The sequence below is a fragment of the Phyllobates terribilis genome, unplaced genomic scaffold (genome assembly GCF_046119375.1).
Source record: "Phyllobates terribilis strain yellow unplaced genomic scaffold, ASM4611937v1 Scaffold_681__1_contigs__length_830663, whole genome shotgun sequence".
Lineage (NCBI taxonomy): Eukaryota > Metazoa > Chordata > Amphibia > Anura > Dendrobatidae > Phyllobates > Phyllobates terribilis.
In genome coordinates, this window is record NW_027363441.1 from 41,530 (window position 1) to 54,009 (window position 12,480).

Consider the following 12,480-nt stretch of genomic DNA (forward strand, 5'->3'; position numbering starts at 1 on the left):
ACTTCCTCTGTAAATCCTCCTGGAAATGTAAGAATTCTACTTTGTGCACATCCCCTGTAATCCATCCTGGAAATGTAAGGACTCTACTTTCTGCACTTCCTCTTTAATTCCCCCTGGAAATGTAAGAACTTTACCTTATGCACTTCCTCTGTAAATCCTCCTGGAAATGTAAGGACTCTACTTTGTGTACTTCCTCTGTAATCCCTCCTGGAAATGTAAGAACTTTACTTTTTGCACATCCTCTGTAATCCCTCCTGGAAATGTAAGAACTCTACTTTGTGCAAATCCCCTGTAATCCCTCCTGGAAATGAAAGGACTCTACTTTCTGCACTTCCTCTGTAAATCCTCCTGGAAATGTAAGAACTCTACTTTGTACATTTCCTCTATAATTACTCCTGGAAATATAAGAACTTTACTTTATGCACCTCCTCTGTAATCCCTCCTGGAAATGTAAGGACTCTACTTTCTGCTCTTCCTCTTTAATTCCCCCTGGAATTGTAAGAATTTTACTTTATGCACTTCCTCTGTAAATCCTCCTGGAAATGTAAGAACTCTACTTTATGCACTTCCTCTGTAATCCCTCCTGGAAATGTAAGAACTCTACTTTATGCACTTCTTCTGTAAATACTCCTGGATATGTAAGGAATCTACTTTCTGCACTTCCTCTTTAATTCCCCCTGGAAATGTAAGAACTTTACTTGATCCACTTCCTCTGTAATCCCTCCTGAAAATGTAAGAATTTTACTTTATGCACTTCCTCTGTAAATCCTCTTGGAAATGTAAGAACTCTACTTTGAGCACATCCCCTGTAAATCCTCCTGGAAATGTAAGAACTCTACTTTCTGTACTTCCTCTTTAATTCCCCCTGGAAATGTAAGGACTTTACTTTATGCACTTCCTCTGTAATCCCTCCTGGAAATGTAATAATTTTAGTTTATACGCTTCCTCTGTAAATCCTCCTGGAAATGTAAGAATTCTACTTTGTGCACATCCCCTGTAATCCATCCTGGAAATGTAAGAATTTTACTTTATGCACTTCCTCTGTAAATCCTCCTGAAAATGTAAGAAATCTACTTTGTGCACATCCCCTGTAATCCCTCCTGGAAATGTATGGACTCTACTTTCTGCATTTCCTCTGTAAATCCTCCTGGAAATGTAAGAACTTTACTTTATGCACTTCCTCTGTAATCCCTCCTGGAAATGTAAGAACTTTACTTTATGCACTTCCTCTGTAATCCCTCCTGGAAATGTAAGAACTCTACTTTATGCACTTCCTCTGTAATCCCTCCTAGAAATGTAAGAACTTTACTTTTTGCCCATGCTCTGTAATCTCTCCTGGAAATGTAAGAACTCTACTTTGTGCAAATCCCCTGTAATCCCTCCTGGAAATGTAAGGACTCTACTTTCTGCACTTCCTCTTTAATTCCCCCTGGAAATGTAAGAACTTTACTTTATGCACTTCCTCTGTAAATCCTCCTGGAAATGTAAGAACTCTACTTTCTGAACTTCCTCTTTAATTCCCCCTGGAAATGTAAGAACTTTACTTTATGCACTTCCTCTGTAATCCCTCCTGGAAATGTAAGGACTCTACTTTCTGCACTTCCTCTGTAAATCCTCCTGGAAATATAAGAATTTTACTTTATGCACTTCCTCTGTAATCCCTCCTGGAAACGTAAGAATTTTACTTTATGCACTTCCTCTGTAATCCCTCCTGGAAATGTAAGAGCTCTACTTTGTGCACATCCCCTGTAATCCCTCCTGAAAATGTAAGGACTCTACTTTCTGCACTTCCTCTGTAAATCCTCCTGGAAATGTAAGAACTTTACTTTATGCACTTCCTCTGTAATCCCTCCTGGAAATGTAAGGACTTTACTTTATGCACTTCCTCTGTAATCCCTCCTGGAAATGTTAGAACTCTACTTTATGCACTTCCTCTGTAATCCCTCCTGGAAATGTAAGAACTTTACTTTATGCACTTCCTCTGTAAATCCTCCTGGAAATGTAAGAACTCTACTTTATGCACTTCCTCTTTAATTCCCCCTGGAAATGTAAGGACTTTACTTTATGCACTTCCTCTGTAATCCCTCCTGGAAATGTAAGAATTTTAGTTTATACACTTCCTCTGTAAATCCTCCTGGAAATGTAAGAATTCTACTTTGTGCACATCCCCTGTAATCCATCCTGGAAATGTAAGGACTCTACTTTATGCACTTCTTCTGTAAATACTCCTGGATATGTAAGGAATCTACTTTCTGCACTTCCTCTTTAATTCCCCCTGGAAATGTAAGAACTTTACTTGATCCACTTCCTCTGTAATCCCTCCTGAAAATGTAAGAATTTTACTTTATGCACTTCCTCTGTAAATCCTCTTGGAAATGTAAGAACTCTACTTTGAGCACATCCCCTGTAAATCCTCCTGGAAATGTAAGAACTCTACTTTCTGTACTTCCTCTTTAATTCCCCCTGGAAATGTAAGGACTTTACTTTATGCACTTCCTCTGTAATCCCTCCTGGAAATGTAATAATTTTAGTTTATACGCTTCCTCTGTAAATCCTCCTGGAAATGTAAGAATTCTACTTTGTGCACATCCCCTGTAATCCATCCTGGAAATGTAAGAATTTTACTTTATGCACTTCCTCTGTAAATCCTCCTGAAATTGTAAGAAATCTACTTTGTGCACATCCCCTGTAATCCCTCCTGGAAATGTATGGACTCTACTTTCTGCATTTCCTCTGTAAATCCTCCTGGAAATGTAAGAACTTTACTTTATGCACTTCCTCTGTAATCCCTCCTGGAAATGTAAGAACTTTACTTTATGCACTTCCTCTGTAATCCCTCCTGGAAATGTAAGAACTCTACTTTATGCACTTCCTCTGTAATCCCTCCTAGAAATGTAAGAACTTTACTTTTTGCCCATGCTCTGTAATCTCTCCTGGAAATGTAAGAACTCTACTTTGTGCAAATCCCCTGTAATCCCTCCTGGAAATGTAAGGACTCTACTTTCTGCACTTCCTCTTTAATTCCCCCTGGAAATGTAAGAACTTTACTTTATGCACTTCCTCTGTAAATCCTCCTGGAAATGTAAGAACTCTACTTTCTGCACTTCCTCTTTAATTCCCCCTGGAAATGTAAGAACTTTACTTTATGCACTTCCTCTGTAATCCCTCCTGGAAATGTAAGGACTCTACTTTCTGCACTTCCTCTGTAAATCCTCCTGGAAATATAAGAATTTTACTTTATGCACTTCCTCTGTAATCCCTCCTGGAAACGTAAGAATTTTACTTTATGCACTTCCTCTGTAATCCCTCCTGGAAATGTAAGAGCTCTACTTTGTGCACATCCCCTGTAATCCCTCCTGAAAATGTAAGGACTCTACTTTCTGCACTTCCTCTGTAAATCCTCCTGGAAATGTAAGAACTTTACTTTATGCACTTCCTCTGTAATCCCTCCTGGAAATGTAAGGACTTTACTTTATGCACTTCCTCTGTAATCCCTCCTGGAAATGTTAGAACTCTACTTTATGCACTTTCTCTGTAATCCCTCCTGGAAATGTAAGAACTTTACTTTATGCACTTCCTCTGTAAATCCTCCTGGAAATGTAAGAACTCTACTTTATGCACTTCCTCTTTAATTCCCCCTGGAAATGTAAGGACTTTACTTTATGCACTTCCTCTGTAATCCCTCCTGGAAATGTAAGAATTTTAGTTTATACACTTCCTCTGTAAATCCTCCTGGAAATGTAAGAATTCTACTTTGTGCACATCCCCTGTAATCCATCCTGGAAATGTAAGGACTCTACTTTATGCACTTCTTCTGTAAATACTCCTGGATATGTAAGGAATCTACTTTCTGCACTTCCTCTTTAATTCCCCCTGGAAATGTAAGAACTTTACTTGATCCACTTCCTCTGTAATCCCTCCTGAAAATGTAAGAATTTTACTTTATGCACTTCCTCTGTAAATCCTCTTGGAAATGTAAGAACTCTACTTTGAGCACATCCCCTGTAAATCCTCCTGGAAATGTAAGAACTCTACTTTCTGTACTTCCTCTTTAATTCCCCCTGGAAATGTAAGGACTTTACTTTATGCACTTCCTCTGTAATCCCTCCTGGAAATGTAATAATTTTAGTTTATACGCTTCCTCTGTAAATCCTCCTGGAAATGTAAGAATTCTACTTTGTGCACATCCCCTGTAATCCATCCTGGAAATGTAAGAACTCTACTTTATGCACTTCCTCTGTAATCACACCTGGAAATGTAAGAATTTTACTTTATGCACTTCCTCTGTAAATCCTCCTGAAAATGTAAGAAATCTACTTTGTGCACATCCCCTGTAATCCCTCCTGGAAATGTATGGACTCTACTTTCTGCATTTCCTCTGTAAATCCTCCTGGAAATGTAAGAACTTTACTTTATGCACTTCCTCTGTAATCCCTCCTGGAAATGTAAGAACTTTACTTTATGCACTTCCTCTGTAATCCCTCCTGGAAATGTAAGAACTCTACTTTATGCACTTCCTCTGTAATCCCTCCTGGAAATGTAAGAACTTTACTTTTTGCCCATGCTCTGTAATCTCTCCTGGAAATGTAAGAACTCTACTTTGTGCAAATCCCCTGTAATCCCTGCATGGAAATGTAAGGACTCTACTTTCTGCACTTCCTCTTTAATTCCCCCTGGAAATGTAAGAACTTTACTTTATGCACTTCCTCTGTAAATCCTCCTGGAAATGTAAGAACTCTACTTTCTGCACTTCCTCTTTAATTCCCCCTGGAAATGTAAGAACTTTACTTTATGCACTTCCTCTGTAAATCCTCCTGGAAATGTAAGAACTCTACTTTCTGCACTTCCTCTTTAATTCCCCCTGGAAATGTAAGAACTTTACTTTATGCACTTCCTCTGTAATCCCTCCTGGAAATGTAAGGACTCTACTTTCTGCACTTCCTCTGTAAATCCTCCTGGAAATATAAGAATTTTACTTTATGCACTTCCTCTGTAATCCCTCCTGGAAACGTAAGAATTTTACATTATGCACTTCCTCTGTAATCCCTCCTGGAAATGTAAGAGCTCTACTTTGTGCACATCCCCTGTAATCCCTCCTCGAAATGTAAGGACTCTACTTTCTGCACTTCCTCTGTAAATCCTCCTGGAAATGTAAGAACTTTACTTTATGCACTTCCTCTGTAATCCCTCCTGGAAATGTATGGACTTTACTTTATGCACTTCCTCTGTAATCCCTCCTGGAAATGTTAGAACTCTACTTTATGCACTTCCTCTGTAATCCCTCCTGGAAATGTAAGAACTTTACTTTATGCACTTCCTCTGTAAATCCTCCTGGAAATGTAAGAACTCTACTTTATGCACTTCCTCTTTAATTCCCCCTGGAAATGTAAGGACTTTACTTTATGCACTTCCTCTGTAATCCCTCCTGGAAATGTAAGAATTTTAGTTTATACACTTCCTCTGTAAATCCTCCTGGAAATGTAAGAATTCTACTTTGTGCACATCCCCTGTAATCCATCCTGGAAATGTAAGGACTCTACTTTCTGCACTTCCTCTTTAATTCCCCCTGGAAATGTAAGAACTTTACCTTATGCACTTCCTCTGTAAATCCTCCTGGAAATGTAAGGACTCTACTTTGTTCACTTCCTCTGTAATCCCTCCTGGAAATGTAAGAACTTTACTTTTTGCACATCCTCTGTAATCCCTCCTGGAAATGTAAGAACTCTACTTTGTGCAAATCCCCTGTAATCCCTCCTGGAAATGAAAGAACTCTACTTTCTGCACTTCCTCTGTAAATCCTCCTGGAATTGTAAGAACTTTACTTTATGCACTTCCTCTGTAATCCCTCCTGAAAATGTAAGAATTTTACTTTATGCACTTCCTCTGTAATCCCTCCTGGAAATGTAAGAATTTTACTTTATGCACTTCCTCTGTAAATCCTCCTGGAAATGTAAGAACTCTACTTTATGCACTTCCTCTGTAATCCCTCCTGGAAATGTAAGAACTCTACTTTATGCACTTCCTCTGTAAATACTCCTGGATATGTAAGGAATCTACTTTCTGCACTTCCTCTTTAATTCCCCCTGGAAATGTAAGAACTTTACTTTATCCACTTCCTCTGTAATCCCTCCTGAAAATGTTAGAATTTTACTTTATGCACTTCCTCTGTAAATCCTCTTGGAAATGTAAGAACTCTACTTTGAGCACATCCCCTGTAAATCCTCCTGGAAATGTAAGAACTCTACTTTCTGTACTTCCTCTGTAAATCCTCCTGGAAATGTAAGAACTCTACTTTGTGCAAATCCCCTGTAATCCCTCCTGGAAATGTAAGGACTCTACTTTCTGCACTTCCTCTTTAATTCCCCCTGGAAATGTAAGAACTTTACTTTTTGCACTTTCTCTGTAATCCCTCCTGGAAATGTAAGGACTCTACTTTCTGCACTTCCTCTGTAAATCCTCCTGGAAATGTAAGAACTCTACTTTCTGCACTTCCTCTGTAAATCCTCCTGGAAATGTAAGAACTCTACTTTGTGCATTTCCTCTTTAATTCCCCCTGGAAATGTAAGAACTTTACTTTATGCACTTCCTCTGTAAATCCTCCTGGAAATGTAAGAACTTTACTTTGTGCACTTCCTCTGTAAATCCTCCTGGAAATGTAAGGACTCTACTTTGTGCACTTCCTCTTTAATTACTCCTGGAAATGTAAGAACTTTACTTTGTGCACTTCCTCTGTAATTCCTCCTGGAAATATAAGAACTCTACTTTATGCTCTTCCTCTGTAATCCCTCCTGGAAATGTAAGAACTCTACTTTATGCACTTCCTCTGTAATGCCTCCTGGAAATGTAAGAACTTTACTTTATGCACTTCCTCTGTAATCCCTCCTGGAAATGTAAGAATTTTAGTTTATACACTTCCTCTGTAAATCCTCCTGGAAATGTAAGAATTCTACTTGGTGCACATCCCCTATAATCCATCCTGGAAATGTAAGGACTCTACTTTCTGCACTTCCTCTGTAATCCCTCCTGGAAATGTAAGAACTTTACTTTGTACACTTCCTCTGTAATCCCTCCTGGAAATGTAAGAACTTTACTTTTTGCACATCCTCTATAATCCCTCCTGGAAATGTAAGAACTCTACTTTGTGCAAATCCCTTGTAATCCCTCCTGGAAATGTAAGGACTCTACTTTCTGCACTTCCTCTTTAATTCCCCCTGGAAATGTAAGAACTTTACTTTATGCACTTCCTCTGTAAATCCTCCTGGAAATGTAAGAACTCTACTTTCTGCACTTCCTCTTTAATTCCCCCTGGAAATGTAAGAACTTTACTTTATGCACTTCCTCTGTAATCCCTCCTGGAAATGTAAGGACTCTACTTTCTGCACTTCCTCTGTATATCCTCCTGGAAATGTAAGAATTTTACTTCATGCACTTCCTCTGTAATCCCTCCTGGAAATGTAAGAATTTTACTTTATGCACTTCCTCTGTAAATCCTCCTGGAAATGTAAGAACTCTACTTTATGCACTTCCTGTGTAATCCCTCCTGGAAATGTAAGAATTTTACTTTAGGCACTTCCTCTGTAATCCCTCCTGGAAATGTAAGAACTTTACTTTATGCACTTCCTCTGTAAATCCTCCTGGAAATGTAAGAACTCTACTTTCTGCATTTCCTCTGTAAATCCTCCTGGAAATGTAAGAACTTTACTTTATGCACTTCCTCTTTAATTCCCCCTGGAAATGTAAGAACTCTACTTTGTGCACTTCATCTGTTATCCCTCCTGGAAATGTAAGAACTTTACTTTATGCACTTCCTCTATAATTGCTCCTGGAAATGTAAGAACTCTACTTTGTGCACTTCATCTGTTATCCCTCCTGGAAATGTAAGAACTTTACTTTCTGCACTTCCTCTTTAATTCCCCTGGAAATGTAAGAACTTTACTTTATGCACTTCCTCTGTAATCCCTCCTGGAAATGTAAGAACTTTACCTTATGCACTTCCTCTGTAAATCCTCCTGGAAATGTAAGGACTCTACTTTGTGCACTTCCTCTGTAATCCCTCCTGGAAATGTAAGAACTTTACTTTTTGCACATCCTCTGTAATCCCTCCTGGAAATGTAAGAACTCTACTTTGTGCAAATCCCCTGTAATCCCTCCTGGAAATGTAAGGACTCTACTTTCTGCACTTCCTCTTTAATTCCACCTGGAAATGTAAGAACTTTACTTTATGCACTTCCTCTGTAAATCCTCCTGGAAATGTAAGAACTCTACTTTCTGCACTTCCTCTTTAATTCCCCCTGGAAATGTAAGAACTTTACTTTATGCACTTCCTCTGTAATCCCTCCTGGAAATGTAAGGACTCTACTTTCTGCACTTCCTCTGTAAATCCTCCTGGAAATGTAAGAATTTTACTTTATGCACTTCCTCTGTAATCCCTCCTGGAAATGTAAGAATTTTACTTTTTGCACTTCCTCTGTAATCCCTCCTGGAAATGTAAGAGCTCTACTTTGTACACATCCCCTGTAATCCCTCCTCGAAATGTAAGGACTCTACTTTCTGCACTTCCTCTGTAAATCCTCCTGGAAATGTAAGGACTTTACTTTATGCACTTCCTCTGTAATCCCTCCTGGAAATGTAAGAACTCTACTTTATGCACTTCCTCTGTAATCCCTCCTGGAAATGTAAGAACTTTACTTTATGCACTTCCTCTGTAAATCCTCCTGGAAATGTAAGAACTTTACTTTATGCACTTCCTCTGTAATCCCTCCTGGAAATGTAAGGACTTTACTTTATGCACTTCCTCTGTAATCCCACCTGGAAATGTAAGAACTCTACTTTATGCACTTCCTCTGTAATCCCTCCTGGAAATGTAAGAACTTTACTTTATGCACTTCCTCTGTAAATCCTCCTGGAAATGTAAGAACTGGACTTTATGCACTTCCTCTTTAATTCCCCCTGGAAATGTAAGGACTTTACTTTATGCAATTCTTCTGTAATCCCTCCTGGAAATGTAAGAATTTTAGTTTATACACTTCCTCTGTAAATCCTCCTGGAAATGTAAGAATTCTACTTTGTGCACATCCCCTGTAATCCATCCTGGAAATGTAAGGACTCTACTTTCTGCACTTCCTCTGTAATCACACCTGGAAATGTAAGAATTGTACTTTCTGCACTTCCTCTTTAATTCCCCCTGGAAATGTAAGAACTTTACTTTATGCACTTCCTCTGTAAATCCTCCTGGAAATGTAAGAACTCTACTTTCTGCACTTCCTCTTTAATTCCCCCTGGAAATGTAAGAACTTTACTTTATGCACTTCCTCTGTAATCCCTCCTTGAAATGTAAGGACTCTACTTTCTGCACTTCCTCTGTAAATCCTCCTGGAAATGTAAGAATTTTACTTCATGCACTTCCTCTGTAATCCCTCCTGGAAATGTAAGAATTTTACTTTATGCACTTCCTCTGTAATCCCTCCTGGAAACATAAGAATTTTACTTTATGCACTTCCTCTGTAATCCCTCCTGGAAATGTAAGAGCTCTACTTTGTGCACATCCCCTGTAATCTCTCCTCGAAATGTAAGGACTCTAATTTCTGCACTTACTCTGTAAATCCTCCTGGAAATGTAAGCACTTTACTTTATGCACTTCCTCTGTAATCCCTCCTGGAAATGTAAGGACTTTACTTTTTGCACATTCTCTGTAATCCCTCCTGGAAATGTAAGAACTCTACTTTGTGCAAATCCCCTGTAATCCCTCCTGGAAATAAAAGGACTGTACTTTCTGCACTTCCTCTGTAAATCCTCCTGGAAATGTAAGAACTCTACTTTGTACATTTCCTCTATAATTACTCCTGGAAATATAAGAACTTTACTTTATGCACCTCCTCTGTAATCCCTCCTGGAAATGTAAGGACTCTACTTTCTGCTCTTCCTCTTTAATTCCCCCTGGAATTGTAAGAACTTTACTTTATGCACTTCCTCTGTAATCCCTCCTGAAAATGTAAGAATTTTACTTTATGCACTTCCTCTGTAATCCCTCCTGGAAATGTAAGAATTTTACTTTATGCACTTCCTCTGTAAATCCTCCTAGAAATGTAAGAACTCTACTTTATGCACTTCCTCTGTAATCCCTCCTGGAAATGTAAGAACTCTACTTTATGCACTTCCTCTGTAAATACTCCTGGATATGTAAGCAATCTACTTTCTGCACTTCCTCTGTAATTCCCCCTGGAAATGTAAGAACTTTACTTTATCCACTTCCTCTGTAATCCCTCCTGAAAATGTAAGAATTTTACTTTATGCACTTCCTCTGTAAATCCTCTTGGAAATGTAAGAACTCTACTTTGAGCACATCCCCTTTAAATCCTCCTGGAAATGTAAGAACTCTAATTTCTGTACTTCCTCTTTAATTCCCCCTGGAAATGTAAGGACTTTACTTTTTGCACTTCCTCTGTAATCCCTCCTGGAAATGTAAGAATTTTAGTTTATACGCTTCCTCTGTAAATCCTCCTGGAAATGTAAGAATTCTACTTTGTGCACATCCCCTGTAATCCATCCTGGAAATGTAAGAACTCTACTTTATGCACTTCCTCTGTAATCACACCTGGAAATGTAAGAACTTTACGTTATGCACTTCCTCTGTAAATCCTCCTGAAAATGTAAGAACTCTACTTTGTGCACATCCCCTGTAATCCCTCCTGGAAATGTAAGGACTCTACTTTCTGCATTTCCTCTGTAAATCCTCCTGGAAATGTAAGAACTTTACTTTATGCACTTCCTCTGTAATCCCTCCTGGAAATGTAAGAACTTTACTTTATGCACTTCCTCTGTAATCCCCCCTGGAAATGTAAGAACTCTACTTTATGCACTTCCTCTGTAATCCCTCCTGGAAATGTAAGAACTTTACTTTATGCACTTCCTCTTTAATTCCCCCTGGAAATGTAAGAACTCTACTTTGTGCACTTCATCTGTTATCCCTCCTGGAAATGTAAGAACTTTACTTTTTGCACATCCTCTGTAATCCCTCCTGGAAATGTAAGGACTCTACTTTCTGCACTTCCTCTTTAATTCCCCCTGGAAATGTAAGAAATTTACTTTATGCACTTCCTCTGTAAATCCTCCTGGAAATGTAAGAACTCTACTTTCTGCACTTCCTCTTTAATTCCCCCTGGAAATGTAAGAACTTTACTTTATGCACTTCCTCTGTAATCCCTCCTGGAAATGTAAGGACTCTACTTTCTGCACTTCCTCTGTAAATCCTCCTGGAAATGTAAGAATTTTACTTTATGCACTTCCTCTGTAATCCCTCCTGGAAATGTAAGAATTTTACGTTATGCACTTCCTCTGTAATCCCTCCTGAAAACGTAAGAATTTTACTTTATGCACTTCCTCTGTAATCCCTCCTGGAAATGTAAGAGCTCTACTTTGTGCACATTCCCTGTAATCCCTCCTGGAAATGTAAGGACTCTCCTTTCTGCACTTCCTCTGTAAATCCTCCTGGAAATGTAAGAACTTTACTTTATGCACTTCCTCTGTAATCCCTCCTGGAAATGTAAGGACTTTACTTTGTGCACATCCCCTGTAATCCATCCTGGAAATGTAAGAACTCTACTTTATGCACTTCCTCTGTAATCACACCTGGAAATGTAAGAATTTTACTTTATGCACTTCCTCTGTAAATCCTCCTGAAAATGTAAGAAATCTACTTTGTGCACATCCCCTGTAATCCCTCCTGGAAATGTATGGACTCTACTTTCTGCATTTCCTCTGTAAATCCTCCTGGAAATGTAAGAACTTTACTTTATGCACTTCCTCTGTAATCCCTCCTGGAAATGTAAGAACTTTACTTTATGCACTTCCTCTGTAATCCCTCCTGGAAATGTAAGAACTCTACTTTATGCACTTCCTCTGTAATCCCTCCTGGAAATGTAAGAACTTTACTTTTTGCCCATGCTCTGTAATCTCTCCTGGAAATGTAAGAACTCTACTTTGTGCAAATCCCCTGTAATCCCTGCATGGAAATGTAAGGACTCTACTTTCTGCACTTCCTCTTTAATTCCCCCTGGAAATGTAAGAACTTTACTTTATGCACTTCCTCTGTAAATCCTCCTGGAAATGTAAGAACTCTACTTTCTGCACTTCCTCTTTAATTCCCCCTGGAAATGTAAGAACTTTACTTTATGCACTTCCTCTGTAATCCCTCCTGGAAATGTAAGGACTCTACTTTCTGCACTTCCTCTGTAAATCCTCCTGGAAATATAAGAATTTTACTTTATGCACTTCCTCTGTAATCCCTCATGGAAACGTAAGAATTTTACATTATGCACTTCCTCTGTAATCCCTCCTGGAAATGTAAGAGCTCTACTTTGTGCACATCCCCTGTAATCCCTCCTCGAAATGTAAGGACTCTACTTTCTGCACTTCCTCTGTAAATCCTCCTGGAAATGTAAGAACTTTACTTTATGCACTTCCTCTGTAATCCCTCCTGGA